The following is a 25,752-nucleotide window of genomic DNA, read 5'->3' as shown; positions in this document are numbered from 1 at the left end:
TGAATCCAATTATAGTTTTGGCCTTGACAACATCCCCTGGCAAGGAGTTCCACAGGTTGACTGTGCATTGGGTAAAGAAATACTTCCTTCTGTTTATTTTAAACCTGATGCCTATTAATTTCATTGGGTGATCCCTGGTTTGTGTGTGAACACTTCCCTATTCAATTTCGGCCAGAGGTGAAAGTAAGCCGATACGCCCTGGTACCGCATACCGGCAAGAACCGGTACGCCGTATCAGACTGGCTTCCCCAGGCGGCGATTTAAAGGGCCCTGGACTCCGCTGTGGTAGCAGCTGCTGGGAGCCCCTGGCCCTTTAAATCACCACCGGAGCCCCCGTCGCCGCTGCTACCGCGGGGCTCCGGCAGCAAGGCTCAGGCAGCGATTTAAAGGGCCCAGGGCTCTGCTGCAGTAGCAGCGGCCAGAGCCCTGGGCTCTTTAAATGGGCCCTGCAGCTGGTAGCTCTGGCAGTGATTTAAAGGGCCCGGGGCTCCCAGCCGCCACTACTGCAGCCGGAGCCAGGGCCCTTTAAATCTGGATTTAAAGGGCGTGGGGATCTAAAGGCCCCCCTCTTCCGGTTGGGACCATGCCCCTTCTGGTTGAGGCCCCGCCCCTTGCTCAGGAATTCAGAGTACTGTTAAGTCCTTTAAGTTCTGATTTCGCCACAACATTTATGACTTTATAGACCTCTATCATAACCCCTCTATCTAGTCATCTCTTTTCTTAGCTGAACAGTCCCAGTCTTTTTAATCTCTCCTCATAGGGAAGCTGTTCCATACCCTTAATCAATTTTGTGGTCTTTCTCAGTACTTTTTCAAATTCTTTTTTGAGATGGGGCGACCAGAACTGCACACAATATTTCAGGTGTGGTTGTATATAGATTTATATAGCACATTATATCTTCTGTTTTATCTATCCCTTTCCTAATGGTTCCTAACGTTCTGTTTGCTTTTTTGACCACCATTGCAGATTGAGCAGATGTTTACAGAGAATTATCCACAATGACTTCAAGATTTCTCCGTGAGTGGTAACTGCTAATCTAGACCTCATCATTTCGTATGTGTAGTTAAGGATTATTTTTTCTAGTGTGCATTACTTTGCATTTATCAACACTGAATTTCATCTGCCATTTTGTTGCCCAGTCACTCAGTTTAGTGTGATCACTTTGTAACACTGCAGTTTGCTTTGGACTTAACTATCTTAAGTACTTTTGTATCATCTGCAAATTCTGTCACCTCACTGTTTACCCCCTTTTGCAAATCATTTATAAATATGTTGAACAGCCCAGGCCCCAGTACAGATCCTTGGAGGATGCTACTATTTACGTTTTTCCATTGTGAAAACTGACCATTAATTCCTACCCTATGTTCCCTATCTTTTAACCAGTTACTGATCCTTGAGAGGACCTTCCCTTTTATCCCATGACAGCTTACTTTGCGTAAATGCCTTTGGTGTGGGACTTTGTCAAAGGCTTTCTGAAAGTCCAGTTACACTATATTAACCAGATCACCGTTGTCCACATTTTGTTGACACCCTTAAGGAATTGTAACAGATTTAAGCCTGGTTTCTTCTTACAAAAGCCATGTTGCTTCTTTACCAACATATTGTATTGCTCTAGGTGTCTGATAATCCTGTTCTGTACCATAGTTTCAGCCAATTTGCCTGGTACTGAAGTTAGGCTAACTGGCCTGTAATTGCCAGGATCCCTTCTGGAGTTGTTTTGTTTTTTAAATCGGCATTACATTAGCCAGCTTCCAGTCACCTGATACAGAGGCTGATTAAGCGATAGATTGGTTACTATAATTAGGGGTCGGGTGGCACCTTAAAGATGAACAGATTTATTTGGGCATAAGCTTTCGTAGGTAAAAAACCCACTTGTACAGGTGCATGGAGTGAAAATTATAGATGCAGGCATAAATATACTGACACATGAAGAGAAGGGAGAACCAGTGCTGACAAGGCCAATTTAGTCAGGGTGATGAGGAGAAAATTGCTTTTGTAGTGAGCCAACCACTCCCAGTCCCTATTCAAGCCCAAATTAATGGTGTTAAGTTTGCAAATGAATTGTAGCTCTGGAGTTTCTCTTTGAAGTCTGTTTTTGAAGTTTTTTTGTTGAAGGATGTCTACTTTTAAGTCTGTTATTGAATGTCCAGGGAGGTTGAAGTGTTCTCCTACTGGCTTTTGTATGTTACCATTCCTGATGCCTGATTTGTGTCCATTTATTCTTTTACATAGAGACTGTTCGGTTTGGCCAATGTACATGGCAGAGGGGCACTGCTGGCACATGATGGCATATATCACATTGGTAGATGTGCAGGTGAATGAGCCCCTGATGGTGTGGCTGATGTGGTTGGGTCCTCTGATGGTGTCACTAGAGTAGATATGGGGGCAGAGTAGGCAGCAGGGTTTGTTGCAGGGATTGGTTCCTGGGTTAGTGTTTCTGTTGTGTGGTGTGAAGTTGCCTATGAGTATTTGCTTCAGGTTGGGGGCCTGCCTCTCATTTTCCAGGATAGGTTGTGGTGGGCTTCTTTAGTATTTTACCTCTACATGAATGTTACATTTAATTACATTATGGTCATTATTACCAAGCGGTTCAGCTATATTCACCTCTTGGACCAGATTCTGTGCGCCACTTAGGAGAATTGCCTCTCCCCTTGTGGGTTCCAGGACCAGTTGCTCCAAGAAGCAGTCATTAACGGTGTCTAGAAATTGTATCTCTTCATCATGTCCTGAGGTGACATGTACCCAGTCAATATGGGATAGTTAAAATCCCCCATTTTAATTGGGTTTTTGGTTTCTAGAGCCTCTCTAATCTTCCCGAGCATTTCACAGCCACCATCCCCAGCCTGGTCAGGTGGTCGGTAGATATCCCGACTGCTCTACCCTTATTATTCATGCAAGGACTTGTTGGTTTGATGATGTGGTGACTAGATCACTAGATGATCATAATGGTCCCTTCTGATCTTGAATTCTATGATGTGCACTGGGGAAAAAAATTAGGGGTTAATTTGTGGACAGTGTCCTGGATAGGCTGGTATTGGTAACTGTTCTTCCTATTTCTGCAGTTAGGTGCCGTGTATCTGAGATACTGGACTGAAATGATTTCTGCTGGAGTCCTTTGAAAAAATGGACTTGCTAGTGACGCTGCAAAGGTGCCAATCAAAGAAGTTTCTGGAGAAGAGAGGAAGCCCAGTTTTCAAATCTGGGAACCTACTGGGCATTTTGGTGCTAATCTTGGTAATTAGGTGACTAAAAGGGGTATTTGAGTTATAAATGCACAGCTGGAAAACTCAGTTGCTCAGGTCTGAACTCTGGGCCCTGCACCTCTAAGTGTAGTTGACACACTGGGCTAAGAACTGACTGGAAGGTCCCAATCATGTGGTAGGATATGCTGGTACAAGTCTCTGCATCCTTGCGGGGTGTAAGCCTAAATCTGCACACAAAACACTGTACCCACAAAGCATTGTCCCCACATTTATTGGGAGTGCAAACAAGTACATGAGTGCACAAATTGGGTAGCGAAATACAAATGGGCTAATTCTACCTACAACCACTTGTACACAGAGGTTTAAAGGTCATAATAGAGCCAGGTGAACATTGGGGCTTTATGCTTTGTTAATTTGCTTTCTGGTGCTTCTGAGTGTGACCGGCATATTTATAGAATCAGTAGCTTCATGTACTGTATTGTCTACTGCCCTGGCCTCCATGATTAATTGTGCATAAAATTGGTTCTGTTATCTATTGTTTTTTCCTTATTTTAAATGTACTGGATGTTTCCTAAAAATTGTTTTCAGGTTTATAATTGCATATAGAGTTCTATAAAACTCATTATGAATCACTTTAATGGCTCTGGGCTGTGGACTGTCTATTTGAATATAGACAAGAAAAGAGGCTATGGATTGCATGCAAGTTACAAAACACAATATTAAGTTTCAACAAGTATTCCTCCATCTGCTGTCTGTTCATGCACTGTGAATGAGAGCGAGGAGGTGGGAACCATTCTCATCATTGTAAGTATCTCTGAAATAAATGGTAATGAGCACAACATCCTCCATGACTTAAGTACATGACACTACTTGATCATTTATCTATCCCACTTTGTATTCAAAACTGTTTCCATTGTTTATAGCCAGGTTCATTTCAGGAATGCATCCTGCTTCTCTGTCTTTTTATCATTTATGCATCCCCATTTTATGGAACCAAAGTGAGGCCAAGTTTTCACCAGGTTGGAAATGTGACTTTTGACTCTGGGTTGTTAAAAATGCTACGTGATGGGGTGTGTGTGCGTGTGTGTGTGTGTGTGTGTGTGTGTAACAGTCCCTAGGGAGATCACACCATCCACATGGAGACAGGTGGGAAGGTGCTGCCCCTCAGATATCACTGCACATTTTCCTAACTCGCCAAAGCCTACATATCACAGTCATGAAACCCACTCTGAGAGCTGCTTCTGGGAGCAGAACCTCCCTTTAGGATTCCACTTCCCCTCCCCAGCCAGAGAATCAGTCAGATCGGAGAGGTCCTGAGGGTCCCAGGCCTGCAGTGGAATCTCAGTGAAGCAGTGGCCTCGCCTTTTCACGGGAAGAGCAGAACGGGCAATGTTCTGCAGCGGGAGTTCTGCTTTAAGAAGTACTCACTCACATGGGGGTGAGAGGACTCCGACCCACAAGCTGGTCTTGAATCCTGCCCTTGAACAGAACTGTATTCTGGGACATACCAACGAATTCCCAGTGAGTGGTCAGCAGACTCACACTCTGCTTTGTGCACGTTGGTGAAATATCTTTTGAATGAAATATTCACTCCCTGCCTGCAGAAGTTGTTCGAGGCTGAAACAGCAGCAGAAAACTGGTTACTTATAAGGGCAAGAACATGTAAATATCCACTGTCTTTCTGTTTGTATCTGGACATCCAGCCCAACCATCAGTAGCAAGAACACAGCTTTTCACTCACGTGAGAGCAATTTGTGTATAAGCAAAGAACTGTAGGACTGGAAGGGACCCCAAGAGGTCATCTAGTCCAGTCCTCGGCACTCACAGCAGGGCTCAGTATTATTAAGAGCATCCCTGACAGGTGTTTGTCTAACCTGCTCTTAAAAATCTCCAATGATGGAGATTCCACGACCTCCCTAGGCAATTTATTCCAATGCTTCACCACCCTGACAGCTAGGAAGTTTTTCCTAATGTCCAACCTAGACCTCCCTTGCTGCAATTTAAGCCCATTGCTTCTTGTGCTATCCTCCGAGGTTAAGAACAATTTACCTCCCTCCTCCTTGTAACAACCTTTTATGTACTTGAAAACTGTTATCATGTCTCCTCTCAGTCTTCTCTTCTCCAGACTAAACAAACCCAATATTTAAAATCTCCCCTCATAGGTCATGTTTTCTAGACCTTTAATCATTTTTGTTGCTCTTCTCTGGACTTTCTCCACATCTTTCCTGAAACGTGGCACCCAGAACTGAACACAATACTCCAGTTGAGGCCTAATCTGCGCAGAGTAGAGCAGAAGAATGACTTCTTGTGTCTCGCTTACAATGTTCCTTCTAATACACCCCAGAAGGATGTTCGCTTTTTTTTGCCACAGTGTTACACTGTTGATTCATATTTAGCTTGTGATCCACCATGACCCCCAGACCTCTTTCCACAGTGCTGCTTCCTAGGCAGTCAGTTCCCATTTTGTGTGTGTGCAACTGACTGTTTTTTGTCCTTATTGAATTTTATCCTATAATGTAGCAGAGGGTCAATAGACCTGGGCAGAGAGGAAGTGAGGAAGTGAGAAAGGAGCCATCCTAGTCTCCTAACTGCTGCAATTTGAAGACAGCTACATCACCACAGAGCTGAGCAGCCTCTCTATTCCAGGAACTTTTTCATCAGCGTGGATTGTTCCAGAGCCTAGCACAGGGGTGCTCAGATTTTTCCACAGCATGGAGTACATCTTATAAGAGAGCTTCTCTCACAGACACCTCACTGCGTGGACCACCAGCTCTGGTGTTCATTGAAAGTTAGCCCTGAGGCAACTGTAATTGCTTATGTGGAAAACTCACATTAGGAAAGCGTTTAATGTGTTTTAGCATCGTTTAATGCAATCTAGCAGATGGAAACTAGGAACAGGAGCCAGCACCATGTGAGCAACCAGCCCTTCACAGCCCACAGCGGTCCATGGACAACAGTTTGAGAACCTCTGGGGTCTTGCATACAAAAGAACAGTTAGTACCAGCAAGCTAATGCCTTAGATCAAATGGCTGCAGAGCCACAGTATGGGCTGTGTTATATACATTGAACTGAGGACAGAGCAGTGCCGAACTCAGAGGGTTCTACTTTACATGTGAACATGCCCTTGAATTTTGATGCCTTCTAGCTTTGTCTCCTCTCAACCGCCCTCCATTCTTCAAAGATTCACTTTGAATTTGGGGTTTGGACAAGCCAATAAATCTCCAGGTGAACCCAAAGTTTCATATGGCTTCATGAAAGGCTAAAAACCATCAAAGGCTATTAATTATCCATTCATTCTGATGTCATGGGATAAGAAGGGAGGTGCTCTCATGGACTGGTAACTAGTTAAAAGATAGAAAATAAATAGTCAGTTTTCAGAATGGAGAGAGGTAAATAGTGGTGTCCCCCAGAGGTCTGTACTGGGCCCAGTCCTATTCAACATATTCATAAACAAACTGGAAAAAGGGGTAAACAGTGAGGCGGCAAAATTTGCAGATGATACAAAACTACTCAAGATAGTTAAGTCCCAGGCAGACTGCGAAGAATTACGGAAGGATCTCTCAGAACTAGGTGATGGGGCAACAAAATGTCAGATGAAATTCAATGTTAATAAATGCAAAGTAATCCACACTGGAAAACATAATCCAACTATACATATAAAATAATGGGAGTCTAAATTAACTGTTAACACTCAAGAAAGAGATCTTGGAGTCATTGTGGATAATTCTCTGCAAACATCCACTCAATGTGCAGCGGCAGTCAAAAAAGCGAACAAAATGTTGGGAATCATTAAGAAAGGGATAGATAATAAGACAGAAAATATCATATAAATCCATGGCTATTAGCCAGGTTGAGCAGGGATGGTGTTCTTAGCCTGTTTGCCAGAAGCTGGGAATGGGCGATGGGATGGATCACTTGATGACTACCTGCTCTGTTCATTACTTTTGGGGCACCTGGCATTGGCCACTGTCGGTAGACAGGATATTGGGCTAGATGGACCTTTGGTCTGACCCAGTAGGGCCGTTCTTATGTTCTTATTCAAACTCCAAAGTCAGCCTAGGCTTGCTCAGTATGCTCAAGAATCTTGCAGGAGCTGAACCCGAGCTGAATTTCAAGTTTGTAACAAACATAGAAACCAAGCACATGTAGTGTTATTGTGGGTTTCACTCTGGACAGAGCATGGCGAGGCGGCCTTAAATCTTAGATTCCTTTTGTCATCTCAGATTATTCTTCTACCAATCTGTATGTTCCCAATGCTCTCTCTCATTCATTTTTCCTTACAAGTACATGCTAAAACCAGATTCTAAGAAATCAGAATAAATTCAAGATGCCCATTTCACCAACCATTGATCAGATCAGTTAAATCAATTTTGTTCAGAATTATATGCTCATTTACAAAAACAAATTCCTCTCTTTGTTCAAACATTAAGATAGTTAAGTCAGTGACTAATTCCCTACATATTAATCACTGATCAAGATATGACATATTATTAATAAGGGAGCTCAAATTGGCAAGAAAATGCTTTTATCTAGACATATCCTTTTAATTCAAAAGTGAATTAAAGCTAGAAAAAGCAAATTATGTTACTGAATAAAATGGCGTCTCGGAAATTAAGCTAAATCTTAACATTTTCAAAGGCAATACTGGGAGTAGTATAATTTAATATTTTAAATGACCTGGATAATGAGCATATTGATCGAATTTGCAAATACACCAAAATGTAAGGTAATGAAGGCAAAGTCACAAGAGAATAAAGAAGACTACAGGAAAATGATATGAATTTTGTGAACCGGCATAAGGATGCCAACACGAAATTTCTCTGACTATGTAGTTATAACATGGGTAACTGACATCCATGTGTGAAAGTGATTTTCTGGGTTTAATTAATTTTATTTTATTTCTTTAGTACTTTTCTCGCTGTGTTTTTTTTTCCCATTTGGCCCTGACTAGACTAAGGAAATAAAGTTTTTGTAAAAAAACGTGCTAGGTAACATGTTAATATATTTTAACCACCTCTGCATACCTAGTCTAGACCTGATTTAACACCATTAAACGAGTGTTAGCCGATCCAGGTCAATGCGACACATTTTTAGTAGTGCAAGGTGGTGTGTGAATCACTACATTAAGTTCTAAGTGCTATTTAAAAAGGAGTTAATTAAAATGCGTTAGGCAACACTTAAAGAAAAGAAACACTTTTTATTCCTAGTCTAGACTGGCCCTTTGAGACAGAAGCGTTCCATGCTCTGCAGCCCTTTGTTCATCATCGTTCGGCACAGCAGAGGGCCAGCATTTCACTTCCACCCACCTCCAAAGGAGAGTCGTGCTGGGCTTCTGAGTCACTGCAGTTTTGAGAGGTGTCTCCAAATGTGATATTAACGAGCAGTGCATCTATGTCGCCGAGGTGAGATTTGGCCCATATAATTGATTACTCGTCTCTAAGGACTCTGATTGTTATTACCAAGGAACCTAATGCCAGTTCATTTGATGCAATCCCTAACAGTGTCATCTTACTGTGAGCGACATTCTTTTGCAAGCTTTAGATTCCTGAGACTTTAGAAGTCACATTAAAGAATTCCTTTAAAAAATGCACGTTACTAAAAAGACAATCTTCTTGTACAACAGGAAATAACATACTGTATGCTCTACATTCAACCGCATCTTATGGCCCTCAAAAAACCTCTTTGTAGGGAAAAATAATTCCCCTCACTGGGAGGGTTACTCAGGGAAGTCCTATGGCCTGTGTTCTGCTGGTGGTCGGACCAGATGATCACACGGGTCCCTTCTATGAATCTCTGATGCAGAACACGGCATTTCTGAAGCAGATCCCACTTCCTGTTGAAGTTTATTTTATTCTAAAATAGCTGTGCTCAGATTGTAGATGTGTAACCCACTGCTGGGTGTGTCTCATGGGTCCCCCTCTCTGCAGAGGATGTAAGTTAACAGAGCCGCCGCTGCAGGAGCCATAGCTCCTTAGCTCAAGCTGTAAAAGTCTGTGCTTTTAGCTCGGGAGGTCTCCCACTGCATCCCTGCTATTTCAGTCAAGATGGGCACCATCACGGGTGCTTGAACGTTATTTCTCCCTGCAGTAAATTTATGCTTTTCACTCTTTGCTGAACAGCCTCTGTTTCTTTAACCCCTGCACAGCTCATGTTCAGCTGATTACAAAGAGCTCAGTGCTTTGGGGTTTGAACCAGCCCACATCTTAATATTAAAAACATTAATAAAATGCTATTTTTTTAAATGAACTTTTTTTCTAACCCCAATTTATTTGGCAATACATCCGCAAAGGGATTTCAGCAAACTGAACGAATACATTCATTTGTGTTCAGTTTCCAATCACACCCCCAGTGAGGTGTCTGCCAAAGACCTGACTCAGAATTTTTCTGTGTTAGTGGGCAGCGCAGTGTGGTCTCTGCTTGTCTCAAGTCCGAACACCCATGAGGTCAACTATGAGAGTGCTGCCCAGCACCACAGCTCCCTTACCAACTTCCACATCTGCTACACAGAGAGAAGGCCATTGTCTCTCAATCAGAAACAAAATCCAAGGAGAGCTGTCATGCGGTGGGCAAACTTCAAGAGGTTCAGATGTACCCCAAAAGTTCCTGGACCAGAGTCTCAGCTGATTTACACTCTCTGAAGATCTGGCTCCATATGCTTAGTCTGAGCTAATTACATCTCTTCAATCTGCAAAACTGGGTTAGGAATCTCACCCCAAAAGCATCTCTTGAGATACTCAGCACTTCCGGCTTCAGGTCAGGCTTGAGAGCAGCAGTATTTTTTGCAGTATGTTGGCAATCATATACCAGACTTGGCCAGAACTAGGAACTGGAGAGGTGGAAGGGAAAAAAGAAAAGAAAAGAAAAGAAAAGAAAAGCTAACTGGCTTTTTTCCAATCACAAAACAGATTCAGGTCTGGATCAATGTGAAATTGGACTAAGGTTCAGACAAGTTCTTACTTTAGCTGAGCCAGTTCCCTTGCCAATAGTTTTAACTTTCCTACCATTCCAAATCATAGATACATTAATTACATCCTTTGAATATAGCTAGACTTCCTCACGGCAAGTATTTACACCTTTCATCCCAGGTCTTCCAAACATTAAGTCTTATGACACTATGATACCCGTTTTACAGAGGGATAAACCAAGATTTAGCAATATGTATAAAGTCAGAGAGCAGAGAGTATAAAGTCAGAGACTCTTGGCAGAGTCAAGAACACACCCTAGGAGTTTCCTACTCTAGACTCTCAGGTTACGCCTACTCTCGAAGCTAGGGATGGGATTCCTAGTTAGCATAGACATGCTCATGGTAGCTCTCATCAACGTAGCATGCTAAAAATAGTCATGTAGCTAGGGTAGCACAGGCAGAGGTGAGCAGCAGCACTAGTTAGCTGCCCGAGTACGTACCCTTGGGGTCCAGATGGGTTTGCCCTTTGGGCAGTGAGACTATGCCCATGCTAGCTTGATGAGAGCTAGTGCAAGTATGTTGATGCCGGTTGGGAATCACACACCCCAGCTCCAAGTGTAGATGTATCCATAGTCTCTTACTCTAGAATTCCTGGATCTCATTCTCTTCCCTGAAACAAGACGGGAAGCTTCCACCACAATTTCCAGAACAACATTCTGGCCAACTCCAAGGGTTAAAAAAAATTCACAAGTCAGCCCCATAATATCATGAGATTTGCTTAAAGATTAATGCGTTTAAAAATAGCTATTTTGGGTTTATTTTTATTTGTTTTCTGGTGTCATAGCATTTTCATGCTTTCTCCACAATTAAGATGGCTAGAAAATTTCATTAAAGAAAACTAAGCTGTAAAATAAGCTGTAACATAAATTACATAACTCCAGGAGCTGGGACTACAAGAAAAGCACAAAATATTGTGAGATTCGTGATATAATTGTGAGAATTGGCAACACTGGATCACATCATGTTTAGTGCAACCCTATTGCTTCAATGATCATTAGTTACTATCTTCATTGAAATTCACCTTGTTGATTTCACCTTGACAAATTGGAGAATTGGTCCAAAACCAAAAAGATGTAATTCAATAAAGACCAGAACAAAGTACTGCACTTAAAAAGGAAAAAAACAAACAAATGCACAAGTACAAAATAGGGAAAAACTGGACAGACAGCAGTGCAGCAGAAAAGGATCTAGGAGTTATAATGGATCACAAATTGAATATGGCTGAGGGAACTGGGATTGTTTAGTCTGCAGAAGAGAAGAATGAGGGGGGATTTGATAGCTGCTTTCAACTACCTGAAAGGAGGTTCCAAAGAGGATGGATCTAGACTGTTCTCAGTGGTAGCAGATGACAGAACAAGGAGTAATGATCTCAAGTTGCAGTGGGGGAGGTTTAGGTTGGACATTAGGAAAAACTTTTTCACTCGGAGGGTGGTGAAGCACTGGAATGGGTTACCTAGGGAGGTGGTGGAATCTCCTTCCTTAGAGGTTTTTAAGGTCAGGCTTGACAAAGCCCTGGCTGGGATGATTTAGTTGGGAATTGGTCCTGCTTTGAGCAGGGGGTTGGACTAGATACCTCCTGAGGTCCCTTCCAACCCTGATATTCTGATTCTATGAGCCAACAGTGTGGGATGCAGTTGCAAAAAAGGTTAATATTCTGCAGTCTATTGACAGGAGTGTTGTATCTAAGACATAAAAGTTAATTGTTCCAATCTATTCAGCACTGGTGAGGCCTCAGTTGAAGTATAGCGTCATGTTTTGGTCACCACAGTTTAGGAAAGATGTGGATAAACTGGAGACAGTCCAGAGGAGAGCAACAAACATGAAAGATTAGAAAACTTGACCTATGAGGAAAGGTTAAAATTTTTTGGCAAGTTTAGTCTTGAGAAAAGAAGACTGAGAGGAGACCTGATAAGGGCTCTTATAAAGGGGACAGTGATCCATTGGTCTCCATGTCCAATGAAGGTAGGGCAGGAAGTACTAGGCTTAAGGGAGAGATTTAGGTTGGCTAAGGAAAGATTTTCCAACTCTAAGAGTAGTTAAACTTTGGAATGTGCGTCCAAGGAAGGTTATAGAATCCCTGTCATTGGAGGCTTTTAAGAACAAATTATACAAATCCCTGTGTCAGACGGCCTAGGTTTACTTGGTCCCGTGTCAGTGCAGGGGGCTGGACTAGATGACTTCTCAAGGTCCCTTCCAGGCCTACATTTCTATGGTCCTGTAGCAATGTATAAAGAACTACTCTGGATAATATAAATACAAATAACATTTGAGAATAGTTTCTCCAAAGGCCTGATCCAACTTCAAAGACCTGTGAGCACAGTTCAGGTTAGATGATATCAGATAGTAACGTATTTAAAATCTTTACTGAACAAAGGATAGTCAGCAAATGGCTCCTTCCTCTCCAGCAGATCTCTGACTCACTAATACAGTGGAGTAAACAAGTTTAATCCAAAGATCTGAAGTGTGTTTTTGAGGAGCTGAGAACCAAAGCTGAGTCCAACATTACCACATTTACCAAGAAAGAGAAAAAAGTAATGCCCAGATCTGGTTCAGGCCTTTATATTAATTTAGCGCCAATCAGCAAAACTTACTTGAGGCTTATCAGCTCCGCTCATTACACTACATGCCAGAAGCACTAAGACAAAGGTCTGTGGAATTATCAGGTCATAATAATGTCATGAGGCACATTAATCATGTTTACAGTCCAGCAGGATTCATATTTCATTTTAAAACATGATTCAATCTTTATATCACAGTAAGAAAGAAAAGGAGAAAACAACATGCCTGTAAAACACTAGACCAATTAAATGAACTTCTAATCGCAAGCACACGCTGGCTGTTTTTGGGTAATGCCATATTTACCGATCTCAGGTGCAATGCTCTGCTTCTCTGAGACCCAAAATTATGCTGGAACACGACTACAGAAACAAACCAGTTGCTAAATGACAGTTCCAATCACATTTAGGTGTAAGATAATGATCTGAAGGACAAAATGGCACAAAAAGGCAGGAGACGATGACGTTACAAGAAAAGGAGCAAGGCACATCCGTTACTCTTTTAGTTTAACAGGTCTCTTGCCCTGCCACAAACAACACTTCTCTGCAGACTTTCAAACTACCTCCATTTGCAGGGAAGTTCAACAGAAACCAGCTTCAGGAATCACCCTTGGCTTCCGCCAGGGACCATCACTCTGACCAGGCTGAAAGTGATAAACCTGCTTTACTTTATAGCTCTTCCCCTGGAAGACACTATAGATAAAAAAGTCGATAGATTTTGATATCCTAATTGCTCATCTAATGTATTTTTAGTAGCAATTCCTGCATTCTCCTTCCATTTCATAAGCACTAACTGAGGGAAGTTGAAGGGAAGAGAAAAGAAACCTAAGAGTAAAGTTATGGAAACATTTATCGCATGAATCAATTCTTGCTTCTGTCTGTCAACATGTTCTGGATCAAGCTACAATTCTTTACTTCCCCATACATCTTAGCACCTGATTTAACTAATCAGGAGCCATTTGCAATGCAAACTGAAGGCACTTGTAATGTCTCAGGAGGACACTGTAATGCTCATAATGCTGCGAAAGCTAAAACTAACAACCGGGAAGTGATGGGCTAACCTGCTCAGCAAAAGCAAAAAGTGTGGGGGGGTATATCTGCTAAAGAAAAAGCATGATGCTGCTGGAGGAAATGCATCTGCCCCAAAACGCCTTCAGAGCATCAACAAGTTGTCTTGGCGGCTCTCAGAAAGATAGACAAACTAAAAGGAGTATCCATCCTTCAGTATTTATCAAAATCTGAACACTGACAGTGAATATATGGAAAGGGAAGGGGCATGATTCTCATCTAGAACCACAAGTTATTGGGCAGGGGTGAAACTCTTTGGCCTGTGTCCTGCAGGGGGCCAGACGAGATGATTACAATGGTCCCTCCTGGCCTTAAAATCTATTAATCTGATCTTGCAACTGACATGGTCTTTCTTAACACAGTGGTCCCTATATTTTTACCTGTGCAAACTACATGTCTATGGTAATGTTACATTTATATATTTACTGTCTTTGATGCTGAAGGGTACGCTATATTGGAACTAACTAGCTGGGCTGGACTGAAAGCAATATATAAAGAGATATATAGGCATCAGAACAAAGTAGATATTTGTAATGGCACCTGGATGCCTTTTATCACTTATAAAGTAATGATGAATCAGCATTACAGTGGCATAAATCACATGGCCATTCTGACAGGCTTCAGGAAAAGAGCTGCTGGAAGTTTAGGAAGGTCTGGCATGAAATATGTTTGTTCAGTCTTGATTAAATTCTTTTCACTGACATACAGACACTCCGCACAATTATACATATTTATGTGCATCTTTTGTTAATGCTTTTGTTTTTATTTGAAACCATTGTTTTCTGCAGCTGTCAGATGGGATGATTCTGCTACCTTCTTCCAGTCTATCCACCAGCCAGCTGTACTTTTATACCATGCTAACAATCATAGCGTTTGAGTGTTTCACCCCAGTCCAGAGAAGGGTGAGAAAAATGACAACAGAGAGACGCAGCATGAGGAGAGGTTTAACAGACCAGCGCTCTTCAGAATAGAGACAAAGAAGAGATGGACAGGATGGAGGTACATAAAATAAAGAATGGGATTGAGACGGTCATTTGGTCACTTTATCCGTTCTCTCTCATAATACAAGAACAAAGGGACAGACACTCATTATACTAGCTCCCTTCCAAACACAGTCTTAAAGGGATTTTAAAAGGGATTAAGCTAAACTGGAAAAAAGCATTCTTATTCTGGAACAAAGGTGTCCAAATGGGGCTTATACCCAAATCACTAATTATTCCAGAATAGCTATTTCAGCAAATGTCCAAGTGTAGGCAAACCCTTACATTTATACCCACTTGAACACTCCTTTATGGTACCAGAGGTGTGTGAAGTGGCGTTAGGGTAAGTGAGAACCTGGGCCTAAGTGAAATTAAAAGGTAACCTGTAAAACTGATAGAAGAGAATATTCTTGCACGCACCAGTGTAAAATGTGGTATCCATTGGCACAGGCCATTACTGAGGCAGAGAACTTCTAATGTTTTCTCTTGGCTGATGATAACACAGAAGAACCCTCATGCTTCAGGCCACAAACCAACTACTAATTGCCTATGGCTGGAGGAAACCTCCCTCCAAGGGCAGGTTGCTGAATAATTATCTGTTAGGAGGGTTTTATACCTTCCTTTGATGATCTAGAAACAACCACTGTCAGAGAAACAACAATGGCCTAATTCCTGTTCCAAACACCACAAACTGTATTGTAAACAAAGAGCCAGTGTCATCAGCTCAAAGAGTTGGCAATGTTCGTCGAGTCTTCTTTGTAAGATACAGAGAGACTCTGCACCGTGTCAAAGGCAGTGTATAGCACACGAGTGAGCAATGGGTGCAGGGTCAGGAGAGGCAGCAATCTCACTATTTTATCTAATTTCTTGTTTCCTTCACAGATTTTTTCCCTCATAACATCTGGAGTAAAAATGAAGCGCCCACCTCCAGGATGAATACAATAGTTATTATTTAGCAGGCACTTACATCCACAGTACATTGTGGTGAAAATGTCAGAAAGTTGGGGTAATGTGTTTGTTTGAGGATAAGTGCAGACTGCTGGTGTACACAGACGGCTCACAATGATTTAACTCATTTTCCCTTATGCAATCTGTACCCATTTTCCCTAACGTATAGCTGCTTTTATTCAACAATACAATATAGTAACTAGTATCAGAGGGGTAGCTGTGTTAGTCTGGATCTGTAAAAGCAGCAGAGTCCTGTGGCGCCTTATAGACTAACAGACGTATTGGAGCATGAGCTTTCGTGGGTGCATCCGATGAAGTGGGTATTCACCCACGAAAGCTCATGCTCCAATACATCTGAGAGTCTATAAGGTGCCACAGGACGCTTTGCTGCTAATATAGTAACTAGACATTAACTTTATATCAGCCAGCTGTCAGTTCAGCAGAAACCTCAGAACTTTTCTTTGTGACAATCAATATGCTACTGAAGTACCACATATTTTGGTGGTTTGAATACCAGTGTGGACTAATTAAAGGTTGTGAAATTCAGGATTAGGAATCATCTGCTGAACTGATGTTGATTTCACTGGGGCTATTCCCAGAGTAAGCGATTATTTAGGTGAGTAAGCATGGCAGATTGTCTCCGATTGTTTTCTATTCTGGGACACACAGAACAACCTGTGTATCAAGATATTTAGGATAAATGTAGCAGGTCTGATTCTTATCTCAGTAAGAATGGTGTAAATTAGGAGCAACTCTACTGAATGCAATGGAATTACAGTAATATAAGAAGAGAGTGAGCAAGATTAGAAGCCAATCTAGTAAAAAAAGAGTTACATCCAGTTAGAATCCACCCCTTCATTTTGGTTGCATGTTGACTTATGCAGTTGGATATAGGGATAAATGGTGTCTTGGGAGCTGAAGATAAGGGGCTTACAAAAATCTAATTTTATGGTGCATTCTCTTAAAATTTTATTTTATTTTAAAAAGCATTGGAAATTAAACACATTACTTAACCTAATTACTGCCCCAAAGGCAGCGGTGAATAATATTAACAGAATCTTTTTTTTCATGGCAGGTAGTTACTAGCAAATTAATCAAGTGAATTAATTAGATGCATTAAAGTGTGCAGCACCAGCTAGTACTGCAGAAACCAGAGGTTGTGATGAAAATTTGATTTTGTCGACACTTTGAACTGGGTCCATGCAACATTTATCAGAACACCTCCAGCAAAAGGGTCATTTAAATTCAGTGATATGCATTGTAAAACTCCCTCCTCTGCTCCAGCCAGACTGATTAGCATCATGTCCCAGTATCTCCTAGCTAACCTTTCACACTGTACCAGGTATTGGATATTTTCAGTTTTATAGTGTTTGGCAGCTACATTCCCTTACTCCTACCCAGAGTTTTCCCCTTCTTTCCTTCCCTTTCCAACAATTTGCAAGAATCATTCTGGATAACCCATTTCCTGGAAATCCCCCAAATCCTATTCACAACAGAACAGAAGCCAGGAGTTCTTGGCTCCCAAGCCCTGCTCAGTTCACTAGACAATGCTGCCTCCCTTACATACATGTCAAACAAAAGCTACCTCCATGCAATTTTGCATAAGTTATGTGAGCTTTAAAACAAGCAGGAGGGATAGCCCAGTGGTTTGAGCATTGGCCTGCTAAACCCAGGGTTGCGAGATCAATCCTTGAGGGGGCCACTTAGGGATCTGGGGCAAAAATCTGTTTGGGGATTGGTCCTGCTTTGAGCAAGAGGTTGGACTAGATGACCTCCTGAGGTCCCTTCCAATCCTGATATTCTAAGTTTTTTCCTACAGACATTTAGCAATAAATGTTTTGCCCTGTTCCACTTAGAACCAAAACTGTAAGTCACTGGAGAGTATAAGATTTTCTAGTGCTTCAATCAGCCTTCATCCATGATACATATTTCATTTGATACCTACTCCTAAGCAATTACGTTAATTGAACTTGCTTATGTCCCATAGCGACCACCCTTCTAACAGAGCCAAACTTCTCCTGAAAGAACACTGCACATTTTCAAAGAAATAAAAGCTTTGTAAATCATGGGTGTGCTAGAAAATTTGAGTGTTCTCATAAGTGCTTGTTAGAGGGCGGAAAAGGGAGGAATTGCAGATCCTTAGTTCTCCTTTGGTCTGTGGCAGCACAAGTCAGAAGTCACACTGTGCCAACCAATCAAATTTACTGGCTGGGATACTCAGCAAACTCTACTGTTGCCCAGGTTACTGCATACAGTACTGAGAGCCTGATCTTGGGAAGAGCTAAGTACCCTCCCTTCCCACTGAAGATCTGGTCTACTTGACATACGTTACTTGAGGGCAGGGCCTGTATCGCCTCTTTGTGCCATTCAGCTCCACCTCACTCTGTGTGCTCCATAGTTAGGTTTGGAAGGGTTAGATTTTCATCAGTAAATGTCGGTACACATCGATTTCACCGTCCACACACAGACTGACAACAAAATATTTTCATCAAAACCTACAGAAAGGCTAAGTAAGAAAAATGCTGCTTCCAGTTTGATTTATGGATATTTACTTTGTATATTTTGACATATGATGCTTACGATTTGTCTTTTAATGGTTATAAAGCTTTAACTTTTTGAATCACAGCATCATTCAGTAATCATGGTCTGACACCCCCCCCCCTCATAATCTCACACAACTGTGAAAATATAAATATATAAAAACCTAAAAAAATTGCTTAAAAATAAACATTGATATTATCCATTGAAATTATAGAAAATCAAAATCCAATTCTGTTAAACCTCATTAGAGTTAATGACACTAAAGTCACTGGTGAAACTCATTACTGCCTGTATGGTCTGGGAATAAGGGATGGGATCACACATACTGACATTCCCACTTTGGTTCTATTTTCCCTGGAAAAAATGTTTGTTGTCCCCAGGGTTCAGTGTAATGTGGCAAACTTCGTACCAAGGAGCAACCTCCAGGTGCAAAAATATGCACAAGTCTGAGAAGAATAATAGAGAAAAGGTCAGAGAGGCAGCGGAGATCAGCACACTAATAAGCAATGTATGTATTCATTATTATTCACCAATCTTCCTCTCAGTAACTTCAGCCTATGTACTGGCATGGAAAATGCCAGATGAAAAATTCAACTGCTTTCTGTTGGTTCTGATAGGGAACCAACAGACCAGTTAAAGAATTGTAATTGAGTCTTCTGGGGCTTCTGCTGGGGACAAGGTGCCATGTTTGTTTATCATTCCCACAAGCTCCTTCTGGCGATTCTTGGGTTTTTTGGCCATGGTGCTAGACAGAGCATCAATATTTTTCAGAATTGCAACTTCACGACAGATTGACCCAGCCTAATCCCTAGTGCAGATTTCTTCAACCACTGTCTGCTCAAGAAATGTCCAAGACTAGAAGAGAGAAGGCTTGCAGAACAGAACTGAGGTGCGCTAACAGAACTGCACACGGAAAGCTGCAGTATGTGCATTCAAGCTCCCTCTAGCCGGTGCTCTGAGGCCCGCACTTTAAAGAGTCACCCCAATGTTTCTTTGGAAAGGTAGCTGTCCAACTGATGTTGATTTGGTTGGTACTGCTGTTATTTTCTGTTTTGGTCACCTTTTATTCACATTAAAAATGCAACACACAGTGAACAAAACACATACAGATGTGCAAAACTTCCCCCAAACACACAAAAGTCAGGCCCATAAATCTTTTGAGGAAACTGGGCCAAGTTCTCAGAAAACATGAACCATTCTTCATTCCATAACACAAAACTCATTGCCTGGGATGGTTTTGATTAAAGTAAAAATGGGGCAGGGAGGGGGTGTTCAGATCTTGATTAGGTTCTGGCTGGGGTTTGGAATTTGGGTTCAAGACAAATCAGGGATAGGGTTTGGGTTTGGATTTGTTAGGCATTTTTTCAACTCAAGAAACTTAATCCTAGTTACATCTTTTAACCTGGTTTTTAAAAAAACCACATAATTTCATACCCATATTTGAATCCAGAAATAGGTCTGGGGAGACTGACATGTTGATTAAGTCATCAGACAAAATGCTGATGTCTCTTTGGAATCAGCAGCAGCAAGGCAGCAGCTGTTCCTAAGAGCAATTTGGTCCCATGTGGTGGAGTTGGCAGGCAGAAAGTTAACATTTAGCTCCTGCAGGAGCTGAGCCCGTCAGTAACAGGCGGTGCTGAGTCAGCAGATATGCATTCTACCCACAGTATATGGATGGAAAGGAACTTCTGCCTTTACATTAATTATTTAATATACTTGACACAACCCTTATGTTCACAATCTGGATCTGCACAGAAAAACTGTAAACTACCCCAGATCTCAGCAGATTTTAATAGTTACAGAACACGAAGGAAGAACTTGTCAACAACAGCAATTATTGAAAGCTGTTAGCACTTTCAGGCATCAATAGCTTTGCATGAAATCCCACTTTACCTCTGGCTCAGGCTCTCCGTTGGCAACGTCTGGCTATCCCGGGGCACGTATCGAGCAGAGCCACAAGCAGAGTGGGCACATGGACAACCGTACTGGTCTCACCCAATCAAGCAAACATCTTGTGGGGGGAGCAAGACAGCTTCTCCAAATTTTGATTGGTATCAGAGTTCCAGAAGCAGTGATATGCCTCTGAAGGCACTGCCTCTGGGAACCATGTAACAGTTGATATGTGTGCATAAGCAACTATTCAGGATAGCCACAAGTACAGTTCATCAGGTTTCCAACCAACACACAACCAGGAACAGCTCTGCTGGTGCTGACAGACAACCACCCCATGGCTGAGGACAGCTATTTGTCTCCTGATAGCAGCACAAAACCACACCTGTTACTGGGATCGTCAGAGGGAATAACAATGCTCCCCAGTAAGCTTTATGGTAAATGTCACTCCTGAACACATTTTCATAGCTAGGTTACAACTTTGGCCACAGTCAAAATAATGGATTTCTACTGTAAATACTTAACCATTGGTGTCCCTTTCTAAGCCACAAAAAACTATTAAAATCTGCCAGTAACAAAGGGTTACATCGTTGTCCAGACTTGTGAGCACCTGGATTCTTATGCTGCAATTCCCCACACATCTGCTGCTGCTGAATCTCTATAATGTCTGTCTGGAAGAAGGCTAATAAAACTGCACAGCTCTCAGTTATGTTAACATGAGATACACCTACAGAGTGCTGAGGGAAGAGAGAGCCACCTTTACCACAGCCAGGTCACTGCACTACTGCCTCTTTCTCTGTACATCACCATCAAGAACAGTTTGGAAAATGCCAGCAGAAAATTCTCGACAAAAGTCACAAGGTCCAACTTTATATTTGCTTCTCTACCATGAAGGGGCCAGTCAGGGCTTCCCAGTGGAAAGCAGAGACACATTGTGATACTTTGAGAATGCACAGCCCCAGAACAAAACTCTCCGGCTTGTTTCCCCGCTCCATTACCCAGCGTGACACCACAGCCACTGTTACCAGCTGCACACACGAAGCCCTTGCAGTGGACAGCAGCTAGTTTTCTTGGTCCTACAAAACCCAGGAATATCACCACATGGTCTCCTGGCACCTTATCTATTCACTTGCTATTTACATATATAGAGAGATCTCTCTTTTACAGAGCATTTCTGGAACAGCAAGGCATGGAGTGGGAGATGGTTCCTGCGATGTGAGAGCTGAGGACTGTATGAACACCCACAGTGTGAGGGATGCCAGAAGGAAGTCTGGAAGTGCCACTAAGTTTTTGGTAACCAGCCAAAGTTCCTGGATCACCCAGTGCTAGGAATACACCTAAGGCCTTGGTCCCACTAGATGTCCTGGCAGGCCAGCCCTGCACTCCTTGGTCTCTGCCTGCACAGAACAGCTATCAGGCCTGTGTTCCTGTGTGTCCTATCCCACACCTGAACTCAGGTCTCTGGAGTTTAAGGGCTAATGCATTAAACATTGACGAGGCTCCAGAAGAGGCATTTTAAATGAAGACAAATAGTCCCTGCCATGATTTACCCACATGCAGCCTCTGCAAGCTTTTGTAAAGCAAGTAAAAGCTGATAGAGCAAACCTCTCCGGCGTATCGATGTTACGCGCCGTCCTACTCCGCCCCTTCCATGCTGAGAGCGCTCAGCAGCAAACATGGCCGAACACTTGCAGTGCTACTGCCAGCCTCATCCCCTGCCGCTCAGTCACTGGTCTGACTTTCCGGTTTCACATCCACTATCGCAGGGAGATGGGAGAGAAAGAGGCAGGTAATTGTGCCTAAACTCAGAGTCAATGGCTCCTTGAGGCCTGTCACATCGGCTGCTGGTTGACCACCCTTGCCATGTAAAAGCAAGGCAGCAAGATATGAGACTTTCCATTACTGACTGGCCCAGGACTGACTACTAGCTCTCCTGGTCAGCAGGCAGGTGTAATTTGGGGAGGGGAGGAGGGGAGAGGGTTGACACATTTAGGACAAAGGAGGAAATAAGACTTTGGCAGGCTAATTTAAAGAAAAATGTCAGGTCTCTCCTGGGGAGAAGGGGCAGTGGAGGTCCGAGGCTAGCCACGGCAGAACTCCGCCCTCAGCACCCACTCTCAGGGCCTCCGGGCTTATTCGGAACCGTGCCCAATGTACCTCCATTCCCCCCGTACATTGTTACTGGATATTTTCCTCCGGCCATCCCTCCTCTCAGCAAACAACAGTCAAATACTCTGCAGCTGCACTCAGGCTTCCAGCCAACCACCACCAAGTGGGATCAATATTAGCCAATAACGTTGGACAGCACCTAGCTATTCCCAGCTTCTCCCACAGGCTCTCCATCTCCGGCTCCTGAACGCGGCAGGGGAGAGAAAGAAACCAACCAACACAATAAAAATCATGGCACTAATATGTGATCTGCAAACCATGACATTGTTCACTTTGCTTCTACGTTCTGTCTCTTCCTCTCAACTCTTCGTTTGTCCTGTCCCCTTCGACTGCAAGCTCTCCGGGGCAGAGACCGTCTCCTGGTGATTGTTTGTGCTGCACCTAGCACAGTGGGGTCCCCGTCTCAGCGGGGGTCTCTACCCACTACTAGTAAAAACAATAAAGAACTGATCTGTGCTACAGGAAGGCTGGAAGCACTGCAGGTCCATTTACAAGCCACCCCCCCACATCCCAGAGTATTTTAACCTCAGCACTAGAATGAAAAGCAAAGGGCAGGCACATGAGGCTACCAGTTCTGTCAAGATCAACTTCTTCATATAAACTAGGATGAAACTTGTCTAGTCTAGAGGAAAAGAAACCCGGGAGCTGTCAGGCCAGTGTGCACATGCTGTTAAAATGTGTCTTCACAAACTTTAACAGTATCTTGCTTCCACCAAAATAATGAAAAGACGTATGGAAAGAGACACCTGACAGTGGTGTATGATTAGAAAAAACAGCTCTGGCTGGTGCTGAGTTTAGAAGGGTAGGTTGTAAATCATGGCGAACAGCTGCCCACTCAGCCAACCCACTAGGGACCTCCAGGACTGAAAGCACAAGTTTCAACAGCTTCAGCTAAAGAACCAGGCTCTGGAGCTGGGACTCTCCCGGCCTCACATCCTCTATGGATCAGGCACAGGGCGGAGACGAACAACCCACACTGAGCAGGAGGTTCCCACACACACAGAGAAAAATTAATTCATTGATCTCCTTCCTGCCACGGGGTGGGTGGGTTCCCCCTAGGGCTCTGTCAGGAGAACAGGATTTCCTTCCCCTGCCCACAGTGGGAAGCCCAGAGCCTCTGCATTGGCTCTGTGCTCCTGGTGACCCCACTCCCTGCCCAGGGACTGCCCCTGGCCACGGCTACCCTGGGGATCTCCCTTAAAGGGAGTTTCTCCCCTCCCCCATCTCCACGCTCAAAAGACAACCTTTCCCTGGTAAACTCTGCAGGCCACAAGGGGATGATGTGCGTTCTCCCTGCTCCACCCACTCCTTCCCCACACATCCGGTCCCGGCCCTCACCCCGTGCAGACCCCAAGAACATCAGCAGGACACCACAAGGTCTGCTGCCATGTGGGAGGAGAGAGACCTGCGCAGACCTCTAGGGGGCACAATCCTTATCCTCCACACCCCAATTTTTGTCTGTTGTATTACTCTCCTGGGAGAGGATTAGAAGGCAAGGGGGAAAGTCCCTTTCCCAGATGCTGGGCGCTGCAGTCGCCAGCAGTGCTGATCATCAGCTTAAAAGCCATTTTCAATGCAGTATTTCAGGAGAGGAGGCACAGATGAGGTTCATTCATTTAGAGGAAGAAGAAAGGCTCCCAAGAATGGGAGGCTGGCGTTGGACCTACTGTGATAAAACATTTTGAATTTCTAGGCTGAAAACTTTTCCCAAACATAATAGTCAGTTCAGAGACAGGTCTCGTGCACTGAATGCGAAGTTATTTTCTTTCTCAACATCTGTATGTGCCTTTCTTCTCCCAGCGAGCAGCCCTGGCAGCTGTGCTCACCCAGCTCACCCCCCAGACTCTAACGAGCTTTTCAGGCCAGCTGAAATGGACGTATAGCAAACCACTCTAGCTGTGTACAAGTGCAAAGTACCTGTAGCTGAGTGAAAACACGTTAGGTGGGCAAAGCACAAGTCAATGTAAAATCATAAGAGACATGAGAGACATTGGGGTTAATTAAAAGTTGCAAGGAATCAAAAGCAATAAATGCTAATGAAGTCTTTAATCCAGTAAACATTTCTAACCAGTTCCTTAACAGCAACCCAACCGGAATACACTGGCCTGCTCAGATATGAGCTCTTCTTGCTTCTTGTGTTAATCCCATCTCATGGGGTCCTCTCCCTCCAAAGTGCTCTGCCCAACACCAGATCCTCTATCACACCCATGCGAACATGTCTTCCTTTATGACATCCCACCACTTCTTGCACTGGCCCCTGTCAGACTTGCTCTGCTGGACTCTGTTATCCATTTGAGGACTCAGGAGTCAGTGTGTGGTTTGTGAGTGAGCTTAAACACAAGAATGGCCAAACCGTCATTTTCCCAAGCAAGCCACCACACCACCTTGCAATCACCCTCTTTCTGGGCGACACTGCTATCACACGAAGGAAAGGCATTTTTCTCCCCTTGGTTGTGACAGGCAGGATTTACTTACCACCAGCGAAGCTTTTCTCACAGGAGCGTGAGTTTGTTCTTTGTTGAGAGGGCATTGTTATTGTCTGGAGTGGTCTATGTAGCTCGTGTTTGATTACATCGCCTCAGTTCAACTGGGGGTTTGAGGCAGGGGGACGTATACTTGGATATGGAATTAATGCTTTTTTATCACATCCTACCCTAGATAATGCTGTCCATTACTCTTTGCTAAGAGTCATCATGACTCAGGCACAGATGGCAGCATGCTGTGAACTAGAAGTTTTGCCACTGCAGTAGCTGTAACGATACGGATCTTGTGCTGGCGTACAGCAAACGAAGGGCACAAAGGTTACTCTAAGTACTGACTCACTCTCTTGCTAACCCACCTTCAACAGCATCTCTTTGGTGGCACTCTTGGTCTGTGCGTGGGCCGCAGTGGGATTCCATACGATGTGATGAATTAAAATACTGCCAGGGTGACCTTTAAAAAAAAAAGAGAGAGAGAGAGAGAGAGAGAGAGAGAGAAATTGAAAGCAGTGTTCGTCTACCCCAATATGGACTCTAGACTCGTCAATGAATCTGAGAGGATGTGGCTGTGGAGAGACTTTCCAGAGGAGACGGGGTGAATCCAGATTCTGACTGTCTTTGGGAAATGATGAAAAACCTGCCACTTTGAAATGGCCTTTCCACCCTCACAGGAATTAAATGCACAATACTGACACCCTCGCCTGCCCCTAACCCCTAATACTGACACCCCGTCCTGCCCCAACCACTTCCAAACAATCCCTCCCCCCAAATCCTGTCCCGAGCAGAGGCCTGATCCCACAAATGGAGACGTGCCAGAGATGCCATGAAGTCCAGTAGGAACACTGCTATTGATTTTACATGGAAGACGTAAGAAGCTATGAGCAGAAATATAAACCCTAAGATAGACGAAAATACATAAAAGTTTGCCTAAGAATAGAAAACAGATTGTGTCAA

The 25,752-nt window shown here is 43.3% G+C and overlaps 1 protein-coding gene across 7 annotated transcripts in view; it reads right to left on the bottom strand.

The window, feature by feature from the left end:
• The window catches only part of HTR2C (5-hydroxytryptamine receptor 2C), a 594,342-nt gene that overhangs the window by 104,497 nt on the left and 464,093 nt on the right, over positions 1-25,752 (bottom strand). For 6 of the 7 annotated variants that reach the window (XM_045029298.1, XM_045029297.1, XM_045029303.1 and 3 more), the window contains one exon: positions 25,158-25,252. The exons of the other annotated variant lie outside the window; for it this stretch is intronic. The gene's annotated coding sequence lies outside the window, so the exon portion shown is untranslated. The remainder of the gene's footprint in view (positions 1-25,157; positions 25,253-25,752) is intronic. 7 annotated transcript variants of the gene reach the window in all.

Source organism: Mauremys mutica, chromosome 9 (genome assembly GCF_020497125.1).
Source record: "Mauremys mutica isolate MM-2020 ecotype Southern chromosome 9, ASM2049712v1, whole genome shotgun sequence".
Taxonomy (NCBI): domain Eukaryota; kingdom Metazoa; phylum Chordata; order Testudines; family Geoemydidae; genus Mauremys; species Mauremys mutica.
Note: the sequence above shows the minus strand (reverse complement) of the source record. Positions and strands in the feature narration are given on the sequence as shown.